Source organism: Pantherophis guttatus, chromosome 2, assembly GCF_059756535.1.
Source record: "Pantherophis guttatus breed Tessera chromosome 2, ASM5975653v1, whole genome shotgun sequence".
NCBI classification, from domain to species: Eukaryota; Metazoa; Chordata; class Lepidosauria; order Squamata; family Colubridae; genus Pantherophis; species Pantherophis guttatus.
The window spans coordinates 50159155-50183620 of record NC_142064.1 but is presented as its reverse complement, the minus strand read 5'-3'; the positions used below and the strand labels follow the sequence as shown (position 1 = coordinate 50183620).

The following is a 24466-nucleotide window of genomic DNA, read 5'->3' as shown; positions in this document are numbered from 1 at the left end:
CACATAATTATACACCAAAATATTCAGTGATCCTGTCTATTTAAGCCATAAGGAATTTTATAATATGTTACATTCTAAATTATTGTGAACAATAGTTTAAGTGAAATGAAAGTATTACTAATCATTTAGTAAGATTGTTTCTGCAATATGCACATCTAAAATCTAATTTTCCTCTTTCTCTCGGAAAATTCATACAGATTTATGTATGGAATTACGTATGCTGTGCATACACTAATTTATAATTGAAGCCCAATGCCCAAGAGAATTATGATTCAGTTAAAATCACATGAAAGAGAGTGGAATAAAACAAACCTTGCTCAAGTTGTTTTCAATAATGTTCTAAAAGAAATTAAAGAAGAAATTAATGTGTTTGGTTAACATTTTTTTGAGAAATTGTCAGTAAAAACTGCTAGGAATGCTTTACTCACAAAAGTTCTTGTAGAGGTAAAATGAATATTTTTTAAAAATGCAGTCACCCTAAATCTGATGTTCTGTAACTTCTACTTTAAAATAAGCCCTTTTGAATTTCAATGAGGTTTCAAACAGTAGTGCTTGAATGAGAATAAACTATTCAGAATAAATTGAATAAACTGTCAGAATAAACTATTCCTTATTAGGGCAAGTTTGATTTTAATTATTAAAAATGTAATGTACCGAGACATAAGAATTTATGACTCTTCACTGTACTACTTTTATTCATTAAAAATAAAAACATTTTCGTTTTAGTAGAAAATCCAGCATAGCCTGAATTGTAACAGATGATGGTGAAACGATTTCCATTTGAGGATGCCACCTGAATTTTAAGTCTTAAGACATTTACTCTTAGAGAATCTATCATTGATTTCAACTATTGCAGACACTATCTAATTAGCTGTATCTATACATTCTACCCTTATTCCCACCAGTGCCATACCTGTAGTATATTTTGATAGTCTGTTTTAATAGCTGTATGGTTACATACAGTGAAATTGTAAGCTCCCACAAGAGAAGCATAGAAGGATAATTGAGCCAAGCCAGTACAATGCAGAAGAAAAATCACTTTGGAAGTTACTGTAAGGAGGAGAAAAAAGAAACAAACATTACAAGCAATACCCATGATCTATCTATTGCAAACATTACCTTAATCTAAAATATTAGAATAAAGTTTTCTAGAAATAAAAGAATGAAGCAGTAGTGTTCCCATTCTCAAAATATGAGAAAATCAAATCCATCCATTTACCCATGATGACTCTTAGGAATAGCAGTTCGTTTCTGATTTCCCTGCAGTAGGATCGCCCTATATATTTACCTTTTTGCCTATGGGTATTCCCCATTTCAAGGTTATAGAAGTATTGGATGTCTCATCCTTATCTGAAAATAAATAATTCATAAGTAGTACATTTTCCATTACCAATTTCCCTAGAAACAGGTAAAACAGATATACAAATAACACTAAATACCAAGCAATCTTGGACAGGCTATTAGATGGGGATGATTTTTTCAGGCAGCAATTTACTGTAAATTATGAAAATTGGTAAAGAATTTCTTGGATTATATGTACAGAGTTGAAATGTGGGGGAGGACCCTTCAAAAGCACCCAATTTACTTTAAATTTCAACTTTAAAAATTCATACACACACACACACACACACATATATATACACATACATACATACATATGCCACTGAGACTAACTTTTCAAATTTTTCCAATTGTTTTGGGTTAGGGAGGAAAAGCTGTCATTATCAAATACATTGGGGTCCCCCCCATTTTTTTTAACCCTACATGTAACTAGCTATATGTGAGGGGTTCCTGGCGCTCTCTGAGCTGTCTTTCTTTCTTGCAGATGTTTCATTACCCCAACTAGGTAACATCATGCTAGTAAGCATGAAGTTACCTAGTTTGGATAATGAGATGTCTGCAAGAAAGAAACAAAAAGCTCAGAGAGCACCAGGGCCCCTCATTTCACCCCTAAGCTACAAATTCTCTCCTTTTACTGGTAGTTATATGTCTATGTTTAAATGATCATTTCCATAGCATATTTGCAGTTATTCAGGAATATAACTGGACATTCTCACTAGGTGGTGCTGTCATACTTCATGACACGGTTGAATGAAGTGCACGTATGATTTCCTCCATTTTTTTCTTGCCATCTACTTTTGTAATCATCCTTTGTAAAACTTGGTAAAGCTTTGTTAGAAATGTAAAACATGCACATATTTTGGAAATTTATTGTTGTATTTGTACCCGACCATTATTATTGTTACAAATAACTCAAGGTGGCAATAAGTTGGGCTCAGAGAGAGTAACTGGCTCAATGTCACAGAGTTGGCTTTCAAGGCTAAGACAAGACATGAACTCACAGTCTCCTACTGCCTAGCCTGGTGCCTTAACCATTGGGCTAAACTATCGAATCCTTTAATTGGCAGATTATCCTTGAGATAGTTTTGGTGGGCTTTTTGTTTGTTTGTTTAATTAGCAGAGCTACAATTATGTTTTGTGTGTCTTTGAAAAAATGGAGCACATTTGCATCCTTATACACCAGAAAATATTTTATTCTATCTAGTTGAGAATGTATTTTTCCAGATTGCACCTCTGTTAGTTCATCCTACCTAATGTTTCTATCACTGATTTTTTTAATGAACCGGAAGAGATTGCAAAATCTCCATAAAACCTGTTTTATTCAAAGCTGCCTAGTAAATCTCTCTTCTGTTTTCTCTGTCATGTGATGTGTAGATAGATTGAAAGATAGAAATAGAGTTGACTTTAACTGCTGAAATATATGCCGTTTCCATATATTGAACAACAATTGTTTGCTTGTTACATCCGGAAGCTTTGGGAGTCAGTAGTACAACTCAATTCCTCTATCTGAAAAGATCGAGATTGCATATATGGCGTTTCTCCATCAATCCAACCCAAGAACCACTTCTGCTAAATCTAATAGGAAGCCCAATAATCCGTCCTAAGCACCCAGTTTTTACCTTTGCTTTTTCACTGTTTTATTTGATGAAACCATCCAGTAGACCAATAATTATGGTTCTTTGCTGGGAATTTTGTAACTTTTTTAAAAAAATAAACCTGCTGCCAAACACAATGTGATATGTTGTTTTCATTGAAACATACAAACATGTTATGAACAATTATTCAGTTTAAACATGTTGGCCTTTTTACAATAATTTTCTTCCATTAGTATCTGATGTAAAATATTATACATAGGATATGTTTAGATAAGTTGCATGAAAGTCAAATACAATTGATTGTTAGTTATGAACACTTAGAATTACATTCCTGATACATTTTGAAATATATAACATGTCACATACAATATGTTTTATAGGTGGTATACAACTCTGCCAATAATTGCCAAGATAGACAAATCATGTACAAGTAGTCCTTGACTTACAATCACAACTGAGCCCAAAATTTCCCTTGCTAAAGAAGGCAGTTGTTAAGTGAGTTTTGCCCCATTTTACGATATTTTTTGTCCCAGTTGTTAAGTGAATTATTGCAGATGTTAAGTGAATCCTCTCATTAAATGAATCTGGCTTCTGCCATTGAGTTTGCTTGTCAGAAGGGAGCTGGGAAGGTTACAAATGGGAAACATATGACCATGGGAACTGTCATAAATGCATGTCAGTTGCCAAGTGACCAAATATTGATCATGGGGATGCTACAACGATCATAAGTGTGAAAACTTGTCATAAGTCACTTCTTTCAGTGCTGTTGTAACTTCCAATGGTCGCTAAATGAACCATAGTAAGCCAAGGATTACGTTTATGGCCACAAACCAGGATTTAAATTCTATTGGGTCTTTACTCATGCAATGTACTGAACCAAAAACCAATTAATCACATTTTGGTTTAATACATTGTAAAATCTAGTCAATTTTTCAATACAGGTAGTCCTCAACTTACGACCACAATTGAGCCCAAAATTTATGTTGCTAAGTGAGAAATTTGTTAAGTGTGTTTTGTCCCATTTTCTTGCCACCTTTATTAAGGGAATCACTCCAGTTGTTAGTAATGCAGTTGTGAAATGAATCTGGCTTCCCCACTAATTTTGCTTGTCAGGAGGTCACAAAAGGTGATCACATGACCCCGGGACACTGCAATCATCATAAATATGAGTCCCACTTTAGGACCTTTCTTGCCACAGTTGTTAAGTGAATCACTGCAGTGGTTGAATTAGTAACATGGCTGTTAAGTGAATCTGGTTTCTCCATTGACTTTGCTTGTTGGAAGGTTGCAAAAGGTGATGACATGACCCCAGGACATTGCAACCATCATACATGTGAGTCAGGTGCCAAGTATCTGAATTTTGATCACGTGACCATGGGGATGTTGCAGTGGTCATAAGTGTGGAACAATGGTCATAAGTCACTTTTCAGTGCTGTTGTTAACTTCAAACAGTCACTAAGTGAATTGTTGTAAGTCGAGGACTACCTGAACAGATAAATAATGCCAATTGTTATGTTATGTTTATTAGATTTCTATACCGCCCTTCTCCCGAAGGACTCCGGGCAGTGTACAGCTATATTAAAACACATATAAATTTACAAAATTTAAAACAATTTAAAATTGAATATATAAAAATTTGGCTCATAGATTAAAACAATTGGAATTGGACTTGCCATCACTAAGTAATGTGGTTGTAAAGTATGACATCACATGACTCTCCTGCATAGCGTCAGCAACAGCAATTCCTGGTTGCTGTTGTTAAGGACCTTGCAGATTGTTAAGCAAGGATATCATGTCAGCATTTGCAATCTGCTAGCTTTTCCACTGACTGCTTGCCAGAAGCTACAACCATAATGGCGAACCTATGGCATGCGTGCCTGAGGTGGTGCGCAGAGCCCTCTCTGTGGGCACGTGTGCTATCACCAGCTACTGTTCTGGTTTCTGGCACTGGCCAGCTGGTCTTCAAGGGTGCCAGAGCGCCAAAAATTGGGCAAAAAAACCAGTGCATTTTTCATGCTGTTTTTCGGGCCGTTTTCAGACTGTTTTCAGGCGGTTTTTGGGGCCAAAAACCGCCAGAAAAACAGCCTGAAAATGGCCTGAAAAACAGCCTGAAAGTGGCCTGAAAATGGCATGAAAATGGCCAAAACACAGGCATTCGAGAGCCAGCCAGCTGATCTTCGGGTTTCTGGCGCTGTGACGCATGCACATGCACACATGTTCCAGTTTGGGCACTCGGTACCGAAAAGGTTTGCTATCACTGAACTACAACATCATCATAATCAAATGCTCAGATTGTGATCATGTGACTGATTGTAAATACCATTTGGTCAGCCCTGTTGCAAGTTTGAATGGTTGCTAAAGAAGTAGTTGTTACTCAAGGACTACCTGATATCTTGTGAGAATGAAAACAGGTGTGACCACAGAAGCTATGTTTTGTAAGTTCAATAATTTTATCTATGCCTTAAGTCAATAAAATTCATACCAGTTTGTCCAGTTGACCAACCATAATAAAAAGGAACAATGTCACTCCTTCACTATATTGCATCAATTTTTCATTTTTTATATCTATTTATGACCCCAGAAGAATATGCCAAAGGAGATTTATTTGAGTGAAATAGATGTAACATTGTTTTATTGCATTAGTTAATTCAATTGCTTAGTCAGATTTCAACGAGTTGCATTTTCATCTTCCGTGAGAGTTTGTGGTTGGATAGCTCTGCAAAGGAAGATCTTTTATATGACAACAAAGATGGATTTTTGTATAATGGCATGCAAAGATGCACAGATGTAATAAAGTAGGCGTTCAAAAAGTCAAGTCCCATAGGCCAATCATTTATTAATTTTTTTTCCAGAGAAAATCTTGCTGTACTTTGGAATGTTCAAAGGTTGTGTGATAAACAAGGACGTATAATAATCCTGAAAATATCCTTGAGAGACAAGAAGATCAGCAGCAGCAGCAGCAACAGCAGCAGCCTAGGCAAAGTCAGATAAGAAGCAATTTAGCCTGCAGAAATAGCAATAGCAATAGCACTTTGACTTATATATCGCTCCATGGTGCTTTACAGCACTCTCTGAGTGGTTTACAAATGCCCCCAACAATCTGGGTCCTCATTTTACTGACTTTGGAAAGATGGAAGGCTCAGACAATTTTGAGCCAGTTGGGATTGAACTCCTGGCTGTGAGCAGAGTTAGCCTGCAATACTGCATTCTAACCACTGTGCCACCATTGTATCACCAGAAAAAAAATGGAGTGTGGTAAACACTGTATCTTGAAGAGATCCTCCCTAGTTTTTGGGTCTGTAAAGTCAAGGGAGGAGAGATGTGGTTTTGGATTTGCAAGATTCTGTTACCTTACCATAAAAGGATTCTAGTTCTCATAGTTGCTGTTTTTTTCTGGACTACCTCTCCAAGGGCTGACACGAAATATTTAAAAGAAAATGACAACCTTTGAATATTTAATGTAGTTTATACCACGGGTCTCAAACCTTGGCGAGTTTAAGCCTGGCGGACTTCAACTCCCAGAATTCCCCAGCCAGCAAAGCAAAGCTGGCTGGGGAATTCTGGGAGTTGAAGTCCACCAGGCTTAAAGTTGCCAAGGTTGGAGACCCCTGGTTTATACAATAAACTGTCTATGGCTCTCTCTGACTAGCATTCCACTATATTTCATCATCTGATTTCTTACATAATCAGAAATGGGTCTGGAAAATACAAGGCAGAGCATGAAGGAAATGGGTTTACTTCACTCCAGTCAGTGGTGGGATTCAATTTTTTTAACAACCGGTTCTGTGGGCGTGGCTTAGTTGGGGGTGTGGCTTGGTGGCCATGCGACTGGGTGGGTGTGGCTAGCTGGTCATGTGACCGGGTGGGCGTGGCTATCTGCATAGGGACTACTCAGAGGGCTGAAAAAAGTCATTTCTGACTGGTCCTCGTACTTTTGACCGGTCCTCGCACTTATGACCATCCTCACATTTATGCCTGTTGCGGCATTCTTAACAACCGTGTCACTTATTTCTCTTCATCATAGTGACAAGCTAGAGCAAAAACAAAATGTGAGGACAGTCGTAAGTTCGAGGACTGGTCAAAAGTGCGAGGACCAATCAAAAATAACTTTTTCAGCCCTCTGAGTAGTCCATATGCACAAAAGGACTTCCCAGAGGGCTGAAAAAAGTGATTTCTGACAGGTCCTCGCACTTTTGATCAGTCTTCGCACTTATGATTGGTCATCATTTATGCCCATTGTAGCATTCTTAACAACCGTGTCACTCATTTCACAACTACTTCTCTTCACCATGGTGACAAGATAAGGCAAAAACATAAAATGTTAGGACAGTCGTAAGTTCGAGGACTGGTCAAAAGTGCGAGGACCAGTCAAAAATAACTTTTTCAGCCCTCTGAGTAGTCCATATGCATAAAAGGATACAGCAATAGAGAGGGATGAAGGAAGGGAAATTAGAGTAGGAGTGAGGGTAAGAGAGGGAGGAAGAGAGGAGGAGAAGGAGAAAGGAAGAGGAAGTAGGGAGGAGAAGAAGAGGGGTGGAAGAGAAAGTAAGAAGGAAAGAAAAGAGTGGTGGTAGGTTTGGGGAGAAAGATTGCTGTACAATAAAAAAGATGAAAGGGAAGAACGCCAACCCCAAACAAATATAAAGATATTAAGATAAAGAATGAATTGTTAAACTTTAAAGAATAAAAGAGAACAAATATGAATAAATAGCAATAATTAGAAACACACATACAAACATACAATGTATTTTCTTTGAACAGAGTATTTGGCCAGTTCACAAATTTAAACAGTGTTTAGTCATTTCAATTAAATTTACAATTTCTATATTTCCTTTTTGCCATATTTATTCCTCATCTATTTTTGTAAAAAACCAATATTACCCTTCATCCTCATCTCTAATCTTAATCAAATTCAATTTTTCCCTTCTATTCTATATTATACCCCTTCCCATTGTCATCTATTTTTATATCCATTCTCACATTGGTTAATTATGTAATATTACAGTTGTTTAATACAAATTCAACATTTTAATATAAATCAATTAGTTATACAACTATCTTTTTTGTATATTAATCAATATGAACATGAATATTCCAATTATTTTCATGCAATCCAATTTCTTACAAATCAATTAATTATATTTACCAATAATAATAAACCAAATAATTTCCCGTATATATTCCTCCAAACCACAACTTAACCATTTCTGCTTTCAACACAATATACAATTAATAGTATCTCAATTATTACAATTCCCTATTTAAATAGAGCTTTTTTTCTTTTGTGTTTTAAAATCTTGAACTCTCCTCTTTTGTCCTAAATTTCCCATTATTTGCACCTACCTTTTTTGGTGAGGAGAAAGAAAAAGAAAAAGAAATCTCTCTCCCTGCCTCATTTTGTCACGTTGCACCAGAGCCTGCTTTACTTTCATTTTCCTTTTAGCTAGGGGAAAAAAAAATCTGCTCGAGCACTCTTTGCAGCAAGCAAAGAGCTTGCAAAGGAGCCTGCAAAACAGCTGAGAGCGAATCAGCTGAGAGTCGGAGGGATCTAATCATGCTAATTAACCTATGCTGAAACTGTTTTTTTCTTGCTGTTTGCTTGCACGGAGGTAAGTGCTGCGAGGCACAGGTCAAAGGGGGGGCCACCCTCCTTGCCACTTAGCCCCCCTGTCACCCCCTTTGCCTCTAGCATCCCTCTGCCGCCCCCCTTGCCGCTTACCGCCCCCCCAAGGCATCCCACCGCCCCCCAGGGGGCGGTACCACCCACTTTAGCAACCACTGGTTTAACTACTTAACAACCGGTTCTACCAAAGTAGAATCCCACCACTGGGTCTACTCATTTATAATTGCAGGCGTCGGTCTACTCATTTCTTTTTCTTTTAACACTGATCAGCTGTAGGGTGGCTCTTTGAAGCCCCGCGGCAGCTGCGAGGCCAATAAAATTATAAAAAAACACCGAACCGTTTGTTAAATTGCTGGCTCGCCCACCCCTCGCCCAGTGGTGCGGAGGGGCGGGGCAAGGGGTGGGGCGAGCCAGCAATTTAACAAACGGTTCAGCCGAACCCTCTAGAACCAGCAGAATCCCACCACTGACTCCAGTCATGTATATTTCAGTCCTGATTGAAACTGCTTATTTACTTCTAGGTGGATTTAAGATTCATGAAGAAGAAATTGGGGGGGGGGGAAAGGAGAAGTCAGTCTTCTGGCAGTAACTAAGTCATTTTCCCATCACCCCACCCATCTGAACTTTTTACTGCAAAAAAAAAAGGGGGGGGGAGAATGATTCACAGAATGTTCAAGAGAAAAGAGTGAGTAGTCCCAGGAGCCATTACAGTATTTAACATTTAGAAAACTGCCTGACAGATAAATTCCTTACAAAGAAATATATGTCATAACTAAAGGGGCATGTTAATAAAAACAGTACTTGCATTACTTCTTATAGTTTTGCAGTTTAGGACTGTACTTTAAGTAATTTAATTTATAGCCATGGGTGATATTCTAATACTACCCCATAGTGTTCTCTATTGGGTGACCATTTAATATTCTCTTTTGTGGAATTGATCAAGTAGTGTTTTACCCTTATCCTGATGCTGTCTTAGGATGGCTTCAAAACGGGCAAAAATGGTTAGGCTTTGTTATCTGTTGCTTGAAGGGAAGTCAGATAATTGTCAGTGTTATAAATAGAGGCATATATCAGGAACACATTAGGAAAAGCAGACTGATAGTTTCCTGCTGATTCAATGTTCGACAGACATAAGTCACTACTGGGGAAGGACCATCAGTGGCTGGGTTTATCTTAATGTTAAGCCACCAAAAAAATACATTATGATTTAGCACAATGTATATGAATCCCTACTGAGTGGATTCTTATGTACTGCTAAACTGATTACTCCTAGTTTTCTAAATAAATCATGCGTTGATTTATAAATCGTGTTAACCTATAGAACCATGATGGCACGTGGAGCCATATTGGCATGCGCGCGTTGCCCTAGTTCATCTCTGGCGCGCATGCGTGTGCCGGACAGCTTATTTTCTGGCCTTCTGGGCCCACCGGAAGTTGGGAAACAGGTTGTTTCCGGCCTCTGGAGGACCTCCGGGGGATGTGGAAGGCCATTTTCACCCTCCCCAGGCTCCTAGAAAGGCTCTGGAGCCTGGGAAGAGCGAAAAACGGGCCTACCGGGCCCACCGTGTCATTACGTGCCAAAAGCGGGGGGAGTGCAGGGGAGTTGCATGCACATGCGCGGGGGAGCAGGGAGCATTGAATTATGGCTGTGGGCATGCACGCCCACGACCTCCCCTGCTCCCCCCTCTTTTGGCACGTGACGGCAAAAAGGTTAGCCATCACTGCTGTAGAACATAGTGACAGCTGCTGTACTTGTCTGATCTCATTAAGTAGAGATCAGCAAGTCATATTAGTATAGTTAGTGAAGGCTTTATATGCACATCTGTATGTATAAATGTTTAGATGCATTCAGGCCAGCTAGGTTCTAATCTCCCAAGGTTTATGAAGGAGTATATGAATCAATATTGGCTATTTGCTTTTATTATGAATTGCTTATGCTACTATATAATTGTTACTGATTAAACCAATATTTGCTGTTTGCTGATATGATATACTGCTAGAAATCATTTATTAGGAATTAAGCTTTGTTATTGGCTTCTGTTTATATTATTGTATACTGTTAGAAATTAGTTGTTAGGAACTAATTCTAGCTTGTAAATTGTAACCTTAATATTGGTCGGCATTAGTGCAAAGTTTGTTATCTCACTGCTGTGTCTCGCTTCTATTCTTGGCTTGAAAGCTAGGCACATCCTTGCAAATATAAAAGAAAATTGTTACCCAAGAATATCAGGCTCTATACCTAAAGGAACCAGAACAAGGAGCTTTCCTGCCTCATAGATTCTGAATCCTGAAAGCATTTTGCTGAATAAACAACTTGGCCAAAGGGGCAGGAGGGGTGTGTGTGTGGACTGCCCCTACACAAGGCTATAAAAATGCTCCATAATTAAGGTGGACAAAGACAGGGGCCTGAAAAAAGAAACACTATGAAGATCATGTTGGTAATGAACCTTTGTCTCTGGGTAAACTTTGTTTCTATCAGCGTAAAATATATATAATACTCTGAGCCACTCTTGCAGGGGTGTGGCTATTCCTTACATGCATTTTGTTTGTATGTTTTGGATATAGTTTTGTCACCCAGCTTTTGCTATGGCCATAAATAAAAGCTGATATTTTTTGCAAGCCTCGTCTCGAGTCTCACTCTCTTTGGCATCTCAGTGGCTCAGGAAAACTGGGACCTTACACTTAAAAAAACAATTTAGCACATTTTAGTACCATAACAATTTGTAAAGTATTTAAAAGTGAACTGCTATTAAAAGCTTCCCATTCATTTCCAAAATTAAACTCTGTCTGGCAATGACCTATTACCACTTTGTGGGTGTGATATCATCCCACAAAATAAGAGACAATTTTACATCTGCGGCTTCAAAAATTATTTATGGCTTTATAACATTCTGTTGTTCTTCTGGAAAAGAAACAAAAAGGAGAAATATGCCTTCCTGGCAAACTTTAGCCATGATCTTTTATAAAAATTTACCTCTAGTCAAAATAACAAAGTTTGCCCCCCCCCCTTTTTTTTGGTTTAAAGATGTGATTGCATTTCCTGAATGAATGGGTCTATTCTTTATCCTATTTTTAATCCCAGTCTCTAGTGCTGTTGTTTGCAGTAATAACCATAAAATCCTTTTATTTATTTATATACCACCCACTTCTCATCAACTCTGACCATTGAAGAGAACAAAATAGGTTCAATATTCTTATCACCTATGTGGGTGAGAGATTTATTTATTTGTTAAATTTATTTGCCGCCTATCTTGTCATTTGCCTGAGTTGAGCTGCACACATTCGCACATGTGCACTGGCCAGCCGCTTGCATGGCCTGGTTGCAAATAGGCCACTGCCCGGTAGTGGGCCATCACCAGGGGGTTGGGGACCCCTCATTTATGGCTTTGCTTAATACATGAACCCAACTGTGGCTTTTTTGTCAGTGTGTATGTGTGCCTTTAAGTCAGTCTTGACCCCTGGATACTGCCTGGGCTAATTCCTGCAACTCTTGGTAAGATTTTCAGAAATGGCTTGCCATTGCCTTTTTCCTTGGGCTGAGAGGGGGTGACTGGTCCATGGTTGCCCAGCTGGCTTTGTACCTAAAATCAGTGGTGGGATTCAATTTTTTTAACAACCGGTTCTGTGGGCGTGGCTTAGTTGGGGGTGTGGCTTGGTGGTCATGTGACTGGGTGGGCATGGCTAGCTGGTCAGGTGGCCGGGTGGGCGTGGCTAGGAGGTCAGGTGGCCGGGTGGGCGTGGCTAGCTGGTCATGTGACCGGGTGGGCGTGGCTATCTGCATAGGGACTACTCAGAGGGCTGAAAAAAGTCATTTCTGACTGGTCCTCGTACTTTTGACCGGTCCTCGCACTTATGACCATCCTCACATTTATGCCTGTTGCGGCATTCTTAACAACCGTGTCACTTATTTCTCTTCATCATAGTGACAAGCTAGAGCAAAAACAAAATGTGAGGACAGTCGTAAGTTCGAGGACTGGTCAAAAGTGCGAGGGCCAATCAAAAATAACTTTTTCAGCCCTCTGAGTAGTCCATATGCACAAAAGGACTACCCAGAGGGCTGAAAAAAGTGATTTCTGACAGGTTCTCGCACTTTTGACCGGTCTTCGCACTTATGACTGGTCATCATTTATGCCCATTGTAGCATTCTTAACAACCGTGTCACTCATTTCACAACTGCTTCTCTTCACCATGGTGACAAGATAGGGCAAAAACATAAAATGTTAGGACAGTCGTAAGTTCGAGGACTGGTCAAAAATGCGAGGACCAGTCAAAAATAACTTTTTCAGCCCTCTGAGTAGTCCATATGCATAAAAGGATACAGCAATAGAGAGGGATGAAGGAAGGGAAGGGAAATTAGAGTAGGAGTGAGGGTAAGAGAGGGAGGAAGAGAGGAGGAGAAGGAGAAAGGAAGAGGAAGTAGGGAGGAGAAGAAGAGTGGGGGAAGAGAAAGTAAGAAGGAAAGAAAAGAGAGGGGTGGTAGGTTTGAGGAGAAAGATTGCTGTACAATAAAAAAGATGAAAGGAAGAAAGCCAACCCCAAACAAATATAAAGATATTAAGATAAAGAATGAATTGTTAAACTTTAAAGAATAAAAGAGAACAAATATGAATAAATAGCAATAATTAGAAACACACATACAAACATACAATGTATTTTCTTTGAACAGAGTATTTGGCTGGTTCACAAATTTAAACAGTGTTTAATTATTTCAATTAAATTTACAATTTCTATATTTCCTTTTTGCCATATTTATTCCTCATCTATTTTTTTTAAAAAACCAATATTACCCTTCATTCTCATTTCTAATCTTAATCAAATTCAATTTTTCCCTTCTATTCTATATTATACCCCTTCCCATTGTCATCTATTCTTATATCAATCCGCACATTGGTTAATTATGTAATTATGTAATACAGTTGTTTAATACAAATTCAACATTTTAATATAGATCAATTAGTTATATAACTATCTTTTTTGTATATTAATCAATATGAACATGAATATTCCAATTATTTCCATGCAATCCAATTTCTTACAAATCAATTAATTATATTTACCAATAATAATAAACCAAATAATTTCCCCCATATATTCCTCCAAACCACAACTTAACCATTTCTGCTTTCAATACAATATACAATTAATAGTATCTCAATTATTACAATTCCCTATTTAAATAGAGCTTTTTTTCTTTTGTCTTTTAAAATCTTGAACTCTCCTCTTTTGCCCTAAATTTCCCATTGTTTACACCTACCTTTTTTGGTGAGGAGAAAGAAAAAGAAAAAGAAATCTCTCTCCCTGCTTCATTTTGTCACGTTGCACCAGAGCCTGCTTTACTTTCATTTTCCTTTTAGCTAGGGGGAAAAAAAAATCTGCTCAAGCACTCTTTGCAGCAAGCAAAGAGCTTGAAAAACAAGAGCTTGCAAAGGAGCCTGCAAAACAGCTGAGAGCGAATCAACTGAGAGTCGGAGGGATCTAATCATGCTAATTAACCTATGCTGAAACTGTTTTTTTCTTGCTGTTTGCTTGCACGGAGGTAAGTGCTGCAAGGCACAGGTCAAAGGGGGGGCCACCCTCCTTGCCACTTAGACCCCCTGTCGCCCCCCTTTGCCTCTAGCATCCCTCTGCCGCCCCCCTTGCCGCTTACCGCCCCCCTAAGGCATCCCACCGCCCCCTAGGGGGCGGTACCGCCCACTTTAGCAACCACTGGCTTAACTACTTAACAACCGGTTCTACCAAAGTAGAATCCCACCACTGGGTCTACCCATTTATATTTGCAGGCGTTGGTCTACTCATTTCTTTTCTTTTAACACTGATCAGCTATAGGGTGGCTCTTTGAAGCCCTGCGGCAGCTGGGAGGCCAATAAAATTATAAAAAAACACTGAACCGTTTGTTAAATTGCTGGCTCGCCCACCCCTTGCCCAGTGGTGCGGAGGGGCGGGGCAAGGGGTGGGGCGAGCCAGCAATTTAACAAACGGTTCGGCCGAACCCCCTAGAACCGGCAGAATCCCACCACTGCCTAAAATGGAACTAGAACTCCCAGTCTCTAGTTTAGCGCTTTAATCACGACAGGCTCTCAACTCTGGCTTAATTAACAATCATAATTAAGCATTGCAAAAATTATGAACCCATGCACTGTTATAATATGTGATTTCATTATTATTAAGGCTGAGTATATAAATGCACACACAAAGAGGTCAAACTGACAAAGCAATTGTGCAAGCTGGAGATATCAGGAATGCTTTAATGAAGTGAAGAGAGATACTCTATACTCTGTCGGAAGGACTTGTGCAACTTTGCTAAGCAGGGCCAACTCTACTTAATTTTTCGAAATCAGCTAATAGCCTTATGTTACTACCTGGCTGGGTTATATAGTATTCTTTTCAAAATAAGTATTTTGAGATAGTAAGATTACAACACTTTTGCACTATTTCTTTTCAGCTGCACATGAAAGAGACAAAGTTTTGATTACACCATTGTGCCCATCATCTTGACTTTTTGTTGGCAAGTAAAATGTAATTGTTAATTGTGAAGAATAGAGAAAACAGCCTGTTTAATCACTGCCCTTTTTCTATTCAGCTGACAGAATTGGCTCTGAGATCTCTATTAAGAGATTTATTATGGCCCCTCTTGACAGTTTGAAATGGATGATTTACAGTATGAATTCTTCTAGCAGCTGTGTATATGGAAATGCTTACATGTTAAGACAGTAAAAATAAGACGTTGTTTTAAAAGATGCATACTTGGAAAGGCTTGCTTTATGTTTTATAAAAAGAGCTTAATACAAAAGAATTTCAGCCTTGTTTTCAATCCAAGCATGAAAATCTCCATCTCTAAGGCTAGTACCGTATACCCTATTCAAGAACTGGGATTTGATTATCGGTAGTTTAGTGACCACAGTTGGGACCAACAATTTGGCTGTTAAGTGAAATGGTTAGTAAGAGAAACTGCAACTGTGCTGATTATCTTACTTCAGATTCCCTTTGCTTTACAGATCTGTGAAGGTCATAAATGCTAGGATTGGCTGAAAAGTTACTTTCATATCACTGTCACTAACTGCAAATGGTTACTAAAAGAGATAACACTAAATGAGGACTACTTGTACTTTGTAGCAGGGGTGAAATCTAAAATTTGTTACTACCAGTTCTGTGGGTGTGACTTGGTGAGGAGGGGTGTAATGTGACTGGGTGGGCGTGGCCAACTTTTTTTTTAAAACTTTTAAAAGCATTTTTTCTACAACATTAAGAGGTTGCAGAAAAAATGCTTTTAGAAGCCTCTGACAATCAGGCAACTCAGCTGGGATCGCCAGAGGCTTTTAAAGGTATTTTTTTTCTACAACCTCTTCAGCCGAAGAGGTTTTAGGAAAAAATGCTTTTAAAAGCCTCTGACAATCCCAGCAGAGCTGCGCGATCATCAGAGGCTTTTTTTTTTACTTTTAAAAGCATTTTTTTCGGCCGAAGAGGTTGTAGAAAAAATGCTTTTAAAAGTAAAAAAATACAGCCTCTGATGATCGCGCGGCTCAGCTGGGCATGGGGGGAGGGCACAGGAATTTTTGCTACCGGATCTCCGAACCACCCGCCGCCATCACTACCGGATCGGGTGATCCGGTCCGAACCGGGAGCATTTCATCCTTGCTTTGTAGATAATCTTTAAATAAATTATCTCAAAAATAAAGCCTTAGTGCAAACTGTACAGTACGTATATAATACATAGATAAATTACCCAAAATTGCTTGATAGTGAGATGGGTGAAATATAAATTTAATAAATAAATAAACTAGATGCACATATGCACCAGGAAATTTGTGGGTCTCTCTTAAATAAGAGAAATATATATGTGAAATATAAGAAAATATAAGCTTTGCATTAAGCCTATGCTAGTAAGCTATAGCTTATTTAACTGATTAAACAACTATAGGTAGTCCTCAATTTATGACCATTCAAAGCTACAACAGTCAAAAAAAGTGACATATGACAGTCGTTGCATTTATAATCATCACAGCGTCCTTGTGGTCATGCGATCAAAATCCAGGCATTTGGCAACTGGCATGTATTTGTGATGGTTGAAGTGTCATAGGGTCATGTGATTGCCATTTCGATCTTCCCAGGGGGGTTCGAGGAAGCAAAATCAATCGGAAAAGAAGCTGTATTTGCTTAATGACTATGTGATTCATTTAATGACCATGGCAAAAAAAGGTAATAAAATCAGGTGTGACTAACTTAATGGCTGCTTCACTTAGTGACAGAAGTTCTGTTCCCAACTGTGATTTTAAGTCAAGGACTACCTGTAATTACTGAACTTAACCACAGTCTTAATAAGTTAAAGTCCTCGCCTATCTTGTTTGGATTCAGAAGCCAAGTAGGTCTAGACTTGATTTGATGCAATGAGAAACCGCAATAGAAGATCAGCCTTATAAACTAAACCAGTGGTGGTATTCAGCCGGTTCTATCCGGTTTGGACTAACCGGTAGTGGCGGCTGTGGGAGGCTCCGCCCACCCACCTGGATGTAATCACGTCCCATTTATCCATGTTTTTGACGCTCTGCACATGTGTTGAAGGCCTGCCCGCCCGCTCACATTTGCGAACTGGTAGCAAAGGTAAGTGAATACCACACCTGAACTAGACCAGACTGTTAAAACAAAATCTAGATTCTTAGAAGAAAGCAACAGCTAGCTATTTCCCTATTGCCTCCATGAAAGTTACACAAAAGTGCTTCCACAGCAACATCGGGCATCAAACTTGACTTAAAGGAGGGTTACGCCACAAACTAGCCAATCATACTTTAGCTTAGCATGAATCCAGGCGATGTGATTAGATTATGGTTCAGGGTCTCATGCAAATCCAGAAAATTGACTTAATTCAGTTTCTTTTCCAGCTTGGGAGTTATAATCCCAACAAGTCTGGTGGATATCCAATACTGAGAGGCTGATTTTAGAAGGTATCCTAAAAAAAGGATGAGATAATGAATACAGGTAGTCCTCGACTTACAAAACTTCATTTAGTGCCTGTTCAAAATTTAAAAAAGTGACTTATGACCATTTTTCACACTTACAACTGATGTAGCATCCTCATGGTCACCTGATCAAAATTCAGACACTTGGCAACTACTCCAATCTATAACGGTTGCAGTGGCCTGGGGTCATGTGATCACTTTTTGGGACCTTCTGACAAGCAAAGTCAATGGGGAAGCCAGATTCACTTAACAACTGTGTTACTGACTTAACAGCTGAAGTGATTCACATAACAATTGTCGCAAGAAAAATCGTAAAATGGGGCAAAACTGACTTACATGTCTCGCTAAGCAACAGAAATGTTGGGTTCAATTGTGGTCATATGATGAGGACTACCTATATACACCTCACATATTTTTTTCCTTGGGTAATCCTGAATGAACTGAGGTCTAGAGCTGATGAAATATGTATGTATATACTTATGAATGGACAACTATGTCACAACTCAGAAAACATTATTATTTTTGTTAGCTCCGCTTCCCATATTTTAGCAAGAATAATACTTGTTTCTATGTCATGAAATCAACAAAGTTCAGAAAACAAATAGTTTTTAAAAAGCATGAGATATAAATCAATTCTGAATAGCAACTGTAAGTTATATTAAAAATTCAAGGAATCTGTTAGCACCTTTTAAGACCTGCAACTTTTTTAAAAAGGCATTGGCTTTTGTAAACTGCAGCTCACATTGCATTACATACTGCCATGGAGATAATCATTCCAAAGGAATTCCTAGGTTTACAAAATACTATACTAAGCTTGTTTTGTCAGGATGATTTAATATGGTAGGTATACTCCTTAAGTATTCCAGTATGTGTATAAAGTTGTAGAAAAATATTTAAATTATTTCTCTGTAGCTAAGATTTGGAGGTAAAGATGAGGAAGGATGGAAGATGAATGAAATCTTAGTGGATACCATTTTATGGAAACTTATTTGCCAATTTCAAGACTACTTACTGAAAAGGAAAACATTAATAAATTCTTGTATACCATACTTACACAGCATTTACTGAAAGAGAAATAAATTAGATCCAGGATTAAGGAAGGATGAAGTAAAGATGTAGTCTTTATGCTAATAGTAATTTCTTCCTCTGCATCTGGATTTGTATGTGGCCAAAATGGAACCTTCCATAGTCAAGTGAAAGATGTCAGAAGGCTTAGAAGAAGTCCTGATTTCCTAAGATAAGCAAAACAAAAAATAGGGGGAAACCTTAAAAGAGAACACAAAGAAAATGCTTGTCTGTCTGGAATCTTGGAAGAGGAAAACCATAATAATGTCTTCTGCTATTTTGTACTTAAAAAAAATTTTAGCCAGCCTTTTTAACTCCCAACTTTTGATAGCAAATTCTATAAACATGTTATCCAGATTATAATAAATTACTTACATTTTTCACAAACAATCTTTTCCAACGTTTTCTTCCAGTTGGATGGTTTCGGTTTTATTCAGAAGTTGCACTAATATCAGAAAGGGAAAGTCTGAGCTGCTTCATTTGGTAGGCTCTGATGACTAGCGTAAAGAAGTCAGTTGATTTTCTGACAACATTTCTAACTGTTATGTTCATTTTACAATACAGTAATAGCTTAAATGAGGTAATCTCCGTCCTACCTCAAAGTTGCAGTCAAAGTTATTAACTACAATAAATGTGACTGCAATGCTGATTCTCAAAAACTCCACCCTAAATGGGTGGGGTATGAAAGAGTCAATATTTCTCAAATCCTGACAGATACATTGCTTGCTAAGATACTATATAACAAATACATTCAGATTTTTAAAAGATCCATTAACTCCATTTTTTAATGAAAATCAGAGCCTTGGAGAGTTTAAAAAAAAAAACCTCAATGTTAACAAATGTACTTTCTTTTTGCATGCAAGGTATTGAATGAGTCCAGCTCTGCTATCTCTTTATCAAAGTTACAGGGTTTTGTCACTTCCCTTGTTTCACCTGTGAATGTTTTGACACAAAGTGACTTTTGAAATTAATATGAATCTTGATGAAGATGAGAACTTAGAAAGGGGTTTCTGAAGAATCTTCTAACTTTTACTGTATTTAATAAAAAGGATATACTGAGGACATCTGGAAATCTTCTGTTTTGAACAGAAAAATTATCACACTCAAAAGAGATAAGCATCCTCTTGCTTACAGTATGTATTCAAACTGTTTGGGTTGTTTTGAGTTAAACTTTTCAAAAGCTGCAGAGGAAACTAACAGAACTTTGCACTGTGTTACCATCTGGAATTCCTTTACATAGTTACAAATAATAACTCATCATAAGAATAAACAATAAGCAGATATTGTAAATAGACAGAGGAATCTGAGTTCATGCTGCCCTTTTTTTATGAGTGCAGCACTTTCAATTCACTCTCTTCTTCCCTTGCAAGATAGGAGATAATTCCTTCAGAACTCCATTGTCACACTCTCAAGTAGTGTTTCTCAACCTTAGCAAAATCTCAAATATGTGGACTTAGCTATCCTGTATTGGGGAATGCCAGTGTTCATGAGACCACCATTGGAAGAACATGGAACAATGGTATGTGTGGCAGGGTTGAAAGGAAAAAGGCACTACTCTCCAAAAAGGACATTGCTGCCTCCCTACAGTTTCAAAAGATAGCAATAGCAATAGCACTTAGACTTATATAGCTTTTCACAGTGCTTTACAGCCCTCTCTGAACAATTCACAGAGTCAGCATATTGCCCCCAACAATCTGGTTCCTCATTTTACCCAGATGGAAGGCTGAGTCAACCTTGGACTAAAACATGAACAGTTGGATCACATGGATAAGCCAGAAGCTAATGGAAGAACATTCTAGGGAAGAGATAAAAATCAAAGTGGTTTGGTGAAAGATAGTGAATTCCACTATCAGAAAAACATGGCATTGACGGTATCTTAGTTTGGGCCTGTTTGTCTGCCACTGGACAAGTATAGCTTGCCATAATTGATGAAACTATGAATTCTGAATTGTCCTAGCAAATTCTACAAAAAAGTGTTTTGAACTGAAGCTCAAGAGAAAATGGGTCATGTAGGAAGAAAATAGTCTAGTCATAACAATCATAGCATGGTTAAAGCAGAAAAAAGTTAATGCTTTGGAATAACCAAGTCAAAGTCTTGATCTTAAACCTGTAAGAATGTAGTGAGAGCAGTGGTGGGTTACTCCTGGTTTGCACCGGTTCACAAGAACCGGTGGTAAAAAATTTTAATAGTTCGGAGAACCAGTAATAAGATTAGCTGGCCACGCCCCCAAACTGGTTCCTGGCCCAGTCGCCGGTCGCTTACCCCGCCCACCGTCATTGCCCGCATGCAGCCCCGGGGCTCCGCCCTTTGCCAGCCAGGAGAGCTGCCGCCACTCGCTCCCGTGCACCCGGCTGCCTGCCTGCCTCGTCACTGCCACCATGAGGAAAGGCTCCGAAGTTCCGCTGCCTGGGATCGATGTGGGCTGCTGCAGGGAGAAGCCAGGTATGGCTGGCTGGACGCTGCACGGAGCTGAGCTCGAGGATGGCAGGAGGAGGAACTTTGCCTCTTAGCTGGCTCGACCGAGGGATAAGCCATCCATCCCAGACACATGGGAGCAGAGCAGAAGGCAAAACTTGCCCCAGAGGCCGCCATCCCCGCGATACGCCCACGGCGCCAAACACGACTCACCTGGGTGCACGGGGCCCAGCATCCCCATGACCTTCCTAGGTCCCTGGGTCTACCTGCAAGGGCCGTTGTGCGGAACCCACGGGGCAAAGACGGTGAGTTTTCCACAGGGGCTTCCCGGGCTCCGACCAGATCGGAGAGCCAGCAGAGGGTGCGAGATGTGTGCCGTATTTCCTCCGCGGGGCCGGGCCAAGTTTGAAAAAGTTCCCCGCCGGCACCAGACGGGCTCCGGTGGCTGCAGCGGCGGCGATGGCGTCTGGGCAGATCCAACAGGTAAGAGCGCAGGAGGCGCTGCGCAGGTGCGCCTTTGCAAAGCGGCCTCACGGACGGTGCCTCCTTTCCCCACCCTGGGCTGCTGCCTACACCACCAGGAAACCGGTGGAGGAAGTGTGGAGGGTCGGCGTGGGGGGGATCCTATCCAACTGGGCTTTTGCAAAACCAGGTGCGAGTTGGGGATTCTGACGCTCCACATGCGTTTTGTGTAGCTCGTGGGGAGAGGGGGGTGGGCGGGAATCCGAGCCTGTGAATTGGCTTGTTTGGAGTGGGGGCCAGGATCTCCGATGACTGGGACTTCCAGGGGATGCCCCTGGCTTTGCGGCGGAGAGGTCTTTAAAACTGCCTTATCTGCTTTCCTTTTCTTTGCAAAGATCCCCCCCCCAAAAAAGGACGGGTTGCCCAAACCTCCGAGGATGTTGTAGGAAAAAAAATCCCTTTGAAACCTTCTGGCGATCTCAGCAGATTTGCCTGATTGTCAGAAGCTTCTAAAAGCATGTTTTCCTGCAACCTCCTCAGCCCAGGAGGTTGTAGGAAAAAAAAATCCCTTTAAATGCTTCTGGCGATCCAAGCAGATTTGCCTGATTGTCAGAAGCTTCTAAAAGCATGTTTTCCTGCAACCTCTTAAGGTTGTAGAAAAAATGCTTTTAAAAGTAAAAGTAAAAAAAAAAAAAAGTTGGCCACGCCCACCCAGTTACATTACCCCCCAAGCCACACCCACAAAATAAGCCATGCCCACAGAACCGGTAGTAAAAAAATTTAGAACCCACCCCTGAGTGAGAGGACTTGAAGAAGACCTAACCCCCACCATCTCTTGAAGCAGTTCTATAAGGAGGAAAGGGCTAAAATTCCTCCAAGCTAATGTGCAGGATTCATTACTTTTTAGAAAATTTAGCTGCAGTTATTGCTATTCAAGGAGGTCACACCAGTTACTGAAAAAAGATTCACATTCTTTTGCCAGACATTAAATATGTAGTTTTGGATCATTTTCTTCATTGATTAATTGAACAATGTACAATATTTTTTACTCATTTGTTTCACTGGGTTCTCTTTATCTAGTTTTAACACTTGTGTGAAGAATAGTTCATGTTTTAGGCCATATTTGTAGAAGTATTGTGAATTCAAACACATTCACAAATTTTTAAGCACCACTGTATGGTATTCATGGTATTCATGGTATTTTTGGTGTTTTGTTTTTGTTATATTTTTAATTGCCAGCCTTTTAGAATCATCAGGAGTATGATGTAAATGGTAGAAATAAATAAATGCTGCTTCTTGAGGATAGCATAGTTTGTCTTTTTGCAAAGGAGTTCTATATCTGTGGATCAGGGGTGGGTTCTAAATTTTTTAACTACTGGTTCTGTGGGTGTGGCTTATTTTATGGGTGTGGCTTGATGGTCATGTGACAATTTTTTAGGATTTAGCAGAGGTACTGGTCTACCAGGCTTTTAACTGCTTGCAGAGTTCTACCGATCTACCCATTTATTTTTGCAGGCACTGATCTACTCATGTATTTTTGCAGGCACTGGTCTACTCATGTATTTTTGCAGGCACCAGTCTACTCATTTGTTTTCTTTTAACACTGATCAGGTGTAGGGCGGCCCTTTGAAGCCCCATGGCAAGAGTTTAAACAGTTTTTTTCCCTCTAGCCATCAGCTGGGACTCAGGAGGCAGCAATAGATTGGGGGTGGGGCCAAATAAAAGGTAAGAATAACGCGGGGGGTGGGTGGGTGGGGCGGGGAGCGGGGGGGCAGAACCAGTTCGGTGACGCCATATTGTCACCGCTACCAGCTCAGTGGAACTGGGCCGAACCGGGAGGAACCCACCACTGCTGTGGATGGCATCAATCCCATAACAAAAAGGCAACGTCTGGTGCTAAAAGTAAAAGCTAACACCTGTTAGACACTCTACAAGATCTGCCAAAGGTAATCCACAATCCTAATCTTTCCCATCTATGCTATTTTGTAGCATTAGATACATTTTGTGGTGGCACAGAGGTTAGAATGCAATATTGCAGGCTAATTCTGCCGACTGCCAGCAGTTGGATCCTGACTGGCTCCCGGTTGACTCAGCCTTCCATCTTTCTGAGATTGCTAAAATGAGGACCCAAATTGTTGGGGGCAATATGCTGACTCTGTAAAACACATAGAGAGGGCTGTAAAACACTGTGAAGCAGTATGTCAGTCTAAAACAGGGCTGTCAAACGCCTGGCCTGCGGGACAGGTGCATCACGTGCTGGCCACGCCCATGCCTGGTTTAGCGAAGGGGAAAAAAGTCCCGATATATCACGTAATGCCGCCGGTGATGACACGAGTTTCACACCTCTGGTCTAAGAGCTATTGCTATTGCTATTGTAGAGTCATATTCCATGATAAAAAATAATAAATCAATCTTAGGATCGTGTTGTTAGTTCTTTTTGTTGCTTTGACAAAGTCCATGTTTTTCTTAAATTTGTTTTTTTTTTAATTTGTCAGGAAAATAATTCCATGCATAAAACAGAAATGGGAAGCTGCATATTATACTGAGTCAGCCATTGGTCCATAAGGGCCAGTTCTGGCTACATTGCTTGTTGAGAACCCTTTGGCTTTAAATATGAATTTTTCCCAGGTTTAGTCAGAGGCTAAACCTGAATTCTGCAGAGACTCTACCTCTGAGATAACACTTCTTAAGATCACTAACAAGCCTTCTACAGAAAGCAACAGTGGAATCTAGGTGGTGGTGTTTTTCACATTGTGGAGAAATTGATATATTTAGCCAAGCTTTTTACGTACTTTATTGTTGACAGCTCTTGCCTTTGCTCTTTTTGATTGAGGGAGATAGACTACTCTACAAACAAATGTTCACCAAAGGCCATGATTTTAATAGTCTTTTTTAAAAAATGAGGCAGAAATCATTTCCTAACATCTTAAAAGAAGTTTTTCAGGAAGAACTCTTCCACATCACGTCCAACAGTCATTGTTAGGAATGTTTATTTATAGTCTGAAACCAT

General features: G+C 39.6%; 1 long non-coding RNA gene across 2 annotated transcripts; it reads right to left on the bottom strand.

Annotated features, from left to right (window-relative positions):
• Positions 1-243: 243 nt before the first annotated feature.
• On the bottom strand, positions 244-24466 carry LOC117674630 (uncharacterized). 2 transcript variants are annotated; one of them, XR_015732169.1, is made up of 4 exons: positions 24270-24466; positions 18568-18745; positions 914-5909; positions 244-339 (listed from the first exon to the last, which is right to left on the bottom strand). It is a non-coding gene; the product is annotated as an uncharacterized LOC117674630 (long non-coding RNA). The 2 variants fall into 2 exon arrangements; XR_004593918.2 differs by lacking the exon at positions 24270-24466 and adding an exon at positions 18954-19198.